The sequence below is a fragment of the Chamaea fasciata genome, unplaced genomic scaffold (genome assembly GCF_029207755.1).
Source record: "Chamaea fasciata isolate MVZ Bird 193981 ecotype frontalis unplaced genomic scaffold, bChaFas1.0.hap1 SCAF_44, whole genome shotgun sequence".
Taxonomy (NCBI): domain Eukaryota; kingdom Metazoa; phylum Chordata; class Aves; order Passeriformes; family Sylviidae; genus Chamaea; species Chamaea fasciata.
Genome location: NW_027094129.1, coordinates 1,336,910 through 1,342,909, shown reverse-complemented (window position 1 = coordinate 1,342,909; position 6,000 = coordinate 1,336,910).

Here is a 6,000-nt window from a genome sequence, read left to right as displayed (position 1 = left end):
AGGGACTTGAGGAAGGGCCAATACCGACATGCTTGGGAAAAACCCACCCACCAGTGAGGGAAGCCCATGCTTTCACTCTTCCCCCCTGCACTGCCCCCCAAAATAATGGTGATCCCAAAGCAAACAAGGGCAGTGGAGCAGCCCAAGCCCTTCCTTGCCTGCCAAGCAAAGCAGCCCATGGACAGGCTCTGGAGTCCCACCTCTGCTCCCACCTTGGGGGTTTGTTTGTGTCGGGCTGGCTGCCCCAGCCCCAGCCCAGGGCACAGTGGGTGGTGGGGGCTGTTGGCAGGGCCAGGAGCCAACTCCCATTTCGTAACCACCCCAGCCTGTGCCCCCAGCCCTGCCAAAAAGCAGCTTGGCAGCCCACTGAACAATCAGTTGGACCTGCCCCAGCAAAGGGAGGAACCTGTGGTTCCTGGACAGGCCCTGCAATGCCCAAATCTGGGAGCATCCCCCTGTGCGTGGACTCATCTGCAAATTGGCTAGGGAGCCTGGCTTTGAAGAAGGTGCCAGAATCGAAGTCAGTCATCTTCACCTTTGTGGTGGCCAGGTCCCAGAAGAGGTTTTCATCCTTGATGTTGTCCTCGCTGTCTCCAGCAGCAGCAGCCCCACGTTGTCCAGCTTCTCCAGGGGCTCCTTCTCGTTCCCTGGGGGTGAGACCAGGCTCTCAGGGCTCTGCCCAGGGCCCCAGCTGTCAGTGAACCAGGACAAGCAAAACCAGCCTGGATGGCAGCCACCAGTGCTGGGCAGAGCAGCTCGGCTCCAGCACGAGGGCTGCCTGTGCCCATCCCATGAGCCCTGCGCAGTGACACAGGCAGGACAAAAAGTCTGGCTTGCTCTGCTTCTGATCGCCAAGGCATGTGTGCAGCTGGAACTTACCAGGGCCCTGCATCAAAGTGTGCCTGTGGCTCTCTCCCTTCTTCTATGGCAGATGAGTATCCTGCATCCAAGGATCACAGAACAGGTCTTCTAATGAGGGCCTGTCCAAGGAGTGCACTGATAAACACCACCTGATGAGATCTTGGCAATCTGGGGAGAGAAACCAGAAGCCGCCAGTCAGTTGGAGAAAGCTCCTGTCCCACTATTTCCATGCCCAGGCCATGCTGCATGTGCTCAGAGCTGGGCCCAAACCTTCCCACCAATTCCCTGTTTTGGAGGAGATCAGGAGAGCAGGACATGTGCCACCTCCTCAGCAGCTGCCAAAGCAGGATGCTCACAAGCCAACTGCTGTTTCCCAGCACTGGTATTCCCCCCGTGCCCGGAGATGAGCATCCACCTTGAGAGAGCCGTTGTGGCAGGGAGAGCTGTTGGTCCCAGCTGATCTTCTGACCCCTCCTGAAAGCGTGTCTTCCACAGACCATCTGGTGCAGCAGGATGCCTAGGGACCAGATGGTAGCTGGCTCGCCATAGTACCAGCCACAGTGGGTCCATTCCGGGGGGCTGTAGGATGGTGTTCCTATGGAATACAGATGGAGTTCATCAGGGGGATGCTGCTGCTCCCAGAGCCTGGCCCCAGCATCCCTGGGCATGCGGGGGCTGCACCAGTGGCATGTGGGGTGACCTGCTGCTCTCTCACCAGCACCAGTGACTTGTTTACAAACTCAGGGTTGGAAAAAAAGCTACTAGTGTCGGAAGGGGGCAGCGGAAGCCGTGGCAAGGCCTGGCCATGACATCCAAAGGAAAAACCCACTCAGCGCCGGGGAAAAACCATGCCCTCATCCTCCCTGCCTGCATTGCCCCAAAAAACATTATGAAGCCAGGGCAAATAAGGCAGGCAGAGCAGCCCAAGCCCATTCTTGCCTGCACACCAAACTGGCTGCTGCACTGCTTCTAGCCCCCACTTCTCTGCTACTCTCACCCACAGGTGTTTTTGTCGAGCTGCCTGCCCCAACCCCAGCGCCAGTCCTGGGCAGAGTGGCTGGCAAAGGCTGCCAGGAGGGCTGGAAGCTGGCCCCCCACACACCCCTGCTCAAAAGCCACTTGGCTGAAGACTCAGTGCCGTGTCTGGCAGCAAAAGGGAGAGTCCCTGCTGCCACACCCAGGCTGGGCCATGAGATGCTGGGACCGGGAGCACACCCCTGCGTGGGCTCACCTGCAAATTGAGTGTATGCTCTCTCTTGCAGGTAGGTGCCACAGCCAAAGTCAATCAATTTGGCCTGCCCGGTAGCCAGGTCAACCAAGATGTTCTGGGGTTTGATGTCCCTGTGCAGGACCCCGCAGCTGGTGCAGTGCCGCACGGCTTCCAGGACCTGGCGGAACAGCTCCCGCGCCACCTCCTCGGACAGGAACCTCCGTGCCCGAATGAAATGCTGGAGGTCCTGACACCGCTCCGGGCGCTCCAGCACCATCACGATGTTGTTGGAGAGCTCCACCCACTCCAGCAGCTGGACCACACCAGGGAAGCCAGTGGAGACCCTGTCCAGCAGCACGATCTCCAGCGGTGCGCTGGTGCCGTTGGGCTGTGGGAGGACCACGATGCCGTCAGTGGGGCTGAGGCCCTGCCAGGGGTGGGGAAGCGCTCACCCTGCCCGGGATGTTCTGCACCCTCCAGTGGCCGCACGCCCGCTCTCCCTCGAGGCGTCCTGGCGGATTCCACCCTGCCGGGCCTCGGCTCGTCCCCGCCCGGCACGCCCCGGCTTCTCCCGCTGGCCCCCGCTCACTCACCAGCTCTCCCCAGTGCTGGACGCGGTTCCGTGGCACCCTTTTGATGGCCACCTGCAAGGCAAGGGGAGCAGCGGGCTGAGCTCACCGCCCGCCCTGCCCAGCCCCATCCTCTTCCTCCTCCTCCGCCCTTCTCCTCCTCCTCCTGCACCCCCTCCTCCTGCGCCCGCCGCTCACCGGGGCGCCATCCGAAAGCCGCGTCGCCGCGAAGACAGTTCCGAAGCCGCCGCGCCCCAGCAGCGAACCCAGCCGGTACTGCTCCTGGAGGCCCCGCTGCGCCTTCCCTGCCGGAGAGACGCGGCTGTCAGCGCTCGGCCTGGGGCCAGGAACGGCCCCTGAGCGCCCCTCAACCACCCCAGGCCGGGCATCCCCAGGCGTTCGCTCCTGGGAAGGCGACACTGGCGGCTCGGGGCCGGCGGCCGCGCTGGCCAGCGGCGGAGCTCGGGCCGGGGAAGGCGCAGCGCAGGCGGCGGGAGCGGCCGCGCCGCGTGTGTCCGCGGGGCCCGGGAGGGGCCGGGGCCGGGCTCGGAACAGGCGGAGGCAAAGCGCGGCGATACTGTCCCTGGCCCAGGCACCGATCCCCGCCCAGCACCGCCATCGCCAGGACAGCCAGAGGCGGGCGGAGGCCAGAGCGCGGTGGGAGGCCCGGGGGCGGGGACGGGGCAGCCCCGCCCGGGGCCGGGGGCGGGCCGGGGGCATGGCCCGGCCCTGCAGGGGAGAGGGACACTGGGAGAGGAGGGGGACACCGGGACAGGGAGACTGGGCGCGGGTGTGGGACTGCAGGAGAGGGAGAGGAGAAGCAGGAGGGAGTCGCAAGAGGAGCTTTTTTTTTGCTGCTGCTGCCACTGCTGCCGCTGCTGCCGCTGCTGCCGCTGCAACTGAAGCCCCGGGGCCGTTTTTCCCCGGGGCCGTTTGTCCGTCGCCCGCTCAGCGCCACGCCGAGCCCCGTGCGCCCGGGGGCAGCCCCTGAGCCTTCCAAACACGGGAACTTTGCCCCGTTGAGCCAAGACCCAGAGCCTTGACTCCTGCACTGTGGCAGAGCAATCCCCTTGGCTGCTGCTGTGCATTGTCCCTGCTGAGGGTCACACACTGTCAGAGAACATTCCTTGAATGCAGAATTCGTACCTGGCCCAAGCACTGCACTTGGGTCTCCAGCATTGCTTTCCAAGAAAAACGGGGGTAGGCAAATTGTGTGTAGCTCATGGTATTTTACAGCGTCTAAAACTTGCCAAGTCATCGATCTTAGAGGTGAGATCCATTTGTAGTTAATGGGATGGAGAAGTAGTGCAAAATGGAAAAGGGGAGCATAGAAATAAATAGAGAAAACCATCTTGGATTGGTTCTTTCCATTTTTGTTTCATTTTTTAAAAGCTGTTTCAGCTTTCCCAGAATCTTCTCCACAGTCCTGTCTGCTCTTTCCAAGAACCCTTCCTGGAGAACCAGCTGCAGCTTCTGTCACTAAATGTCCTACCAACGGCAGCAAGTTTGTGAAGGAAAATAAAAAATGGTTTTACAAATGTATTAACGGCAAAAGGAAGGCTAAAAACCGACCTTTGTTCTCTGCTGGATGTGGGAGGGAACTTAGGAAGTGCAGATGAGGAGATGGCAGAAGTGCTTAACGCCTTCTTTGCCTCAGTCTTTAGTGGGAATATGGCTTGTCCTCAGGACAGCTGCCCTCCTGGGCTGGTAGATGGTGTCAGGGAATAGAATGGTGCCCCTGTTATCCTGGAGGAGGCAGCCAGAGAACTGCTGAGCCAAATGGATGTTCATAGATCTGTGGGCCCAAGTGGGATCCACCACAGGGTGATGAGGGAGCTGGCAGATGAGCTTGTGAAGCCGCTCTCCATCATTTACCAACAGTCCTGGCTCACTGGTGAGGTTCCGGAGGACCGGAAACTGGCCAATGTGACAGCCATTCACACAAAGGGTGGGAAGGAGGAACTGGTAATTAGAGGCCAGTTAGCCTGACCTCAGTACCCGGTAAGGTCACGGAGCAGTTTATATTGAGTGTCATCATGCAGCACCTACAGGACGGCCCGGGGATCAGAGCCAGCCAGCACGGGTTTAGGAGGGGCAGGTGTTGTTTGACCAACCTGCCTCTTCTATGAACAGGTGACCTGCGTGGTGGATGTGGGAGAGGCTTTGGATGTTGTCTGTTTGGACTTCAGCAAGGCCTTTGACACTGTCTCCCACAGCACACTCCTGGAAAAGCCGGCGGCCCACGGCTTGGACAGGAGCACTCTTTGCTGGGGAGGCAAAGGTAGAGGGTGGTGGGGAATGGCGTCGCATCCAGCTGGCAGCCGGTCACCAGTGGTGTTCCTCAGGGGTCTGTTCCTCGGGGCTCCTGGACTCAGCCCCAAATCCACCGGATAAAAAACCACCGAAATCCCTGCGGAGCTCTTGGTCTTCCTTCAGTTGTCTTCAAGTCTCCATGGCTTGTGCAGCTGCTTGGAATCAGTTCGGAATTCTCTTAAGGAGGAAGATATCAAAGCGCACCTCGTGATTTTTGGTTTTTTAATTGCAGGAGTATTTTTTTTATTTTTCATTTCATTGAAGAGTTGACTGAAGCGTTCTTTAGGTGATCTTGGTGCGGAATGTCTCCTTAGGAGTTCTGAGCACAGCGAAGAATGAGCCCCTTGCAGGCTGACCCTGTTTGGACAACCTGCTTCTCACCCAACCTCACCACGTGTGACATCACCCACCTTGGACTGCGCTCCCAAAACATCAAAGAAAATTCTGCATTTTTTAATAAAAACAAACTTATGTAAATAATAAAATTAGAAATTTATTTTTCAGTTTTATAATAACATTTTTCTATATTTTATTACCTAATTTTTATATTGACATTAAAAAATCAATATATTTTTTGCCACGAAAAAAGTTATTGGTCATTGGTTCTAAGTAACACACTTCCCTTCATGAATTGATTGACCACTACTGGCTATTGATTTCTTCTTCTTCATGCTGATTTGCTCTATTTTTAGTCCTTTTGTCATCTTCTTTAGCATTTTCTCCGACAGGGTAAAAGGGGCAACTTTGGGGTTCCTGGAGACATTTCTGGGGCACATTTGGGGCAGGGAATTTGGAGAGAACTTGAGGGTCTGGAGGACACATTTGGGAAGCGGGTGGACACTTGGAGGGGCACTTAGGGATTCTGTCGGACAATTCGGGGTCCAGGGGGGCACTTGGAGGTCAGGGAGGGGAATCCGGGGCCCTTCGGGGTCCGGGCGGGCACCTGGGGGGCTCTGAGGGGACTCTCTGGGGCGCGGGGGATGATGGGAGTTGTAGGCGCGGGTAGAACAGGGTTGAACGGCGCCGCGGAGCATCACGGGAGGTGGA